Source organism: Tupaia chinensis, unplaced genomic scaffold (assembly GCF_000334495.1).
Source record: "Tupaia chinensis unplaced genomic scaffold, TupChi_1.0 Scaffold138683_1, whole genome shotgun sequence".
Taxonomy (NCBI): Eukaryota; Metazoa; Chordata; class Mammalia; order Scandentia; family Tupaiidae; genus Tupaia; species Tupaia belangeri.
Genome location: NW_006198576.1, coordinates 168412 through 168899, shown reverse-complemented (window position 1 = coordinate 168899; position 488 = coordinate 168412).

Sequence of the window (488 nt, the reverse complement as noted above, 5' to 3'; positions counted from 1 at the left end):
GCCCATCGCCGCCTGGGGGATGATTTCTCGCTTTCTGTCTCTATGCCTCTCTCTGTCTGTCTGGCGAGCACACGCGGCCTATAGCAAAAACCTCTCCAAAAAAAAAAAAAAGAATATAAAATAATGCTACCACAGCTGACTTGGGGAATTGGAATATCCTAATATTTAATTTAAATGAATACTGGAAAATCCAGCATAGGTTTAGTTTATGTGTATTAATCATTCATTTTGTTGTAAAAAGGTATTTTTATGCTTAAAATTAACTGCAAACTATTTTACTATATTTTCTACTATTTTATACTGTAAAATATAAAAACTCCTAAAATTAGTTTATTCTCTTTCTATAAACTTATACTTTCCTTTTTATTATTTTTAGTTTATGAATGAGTATCATTTTCTCAAATAGTTATCCTGTTTTGTAACTATCTCTATGTTCTTACTTAGTTAATAGAGTTGTATTTATTATTATTATTATTATTATTATTATT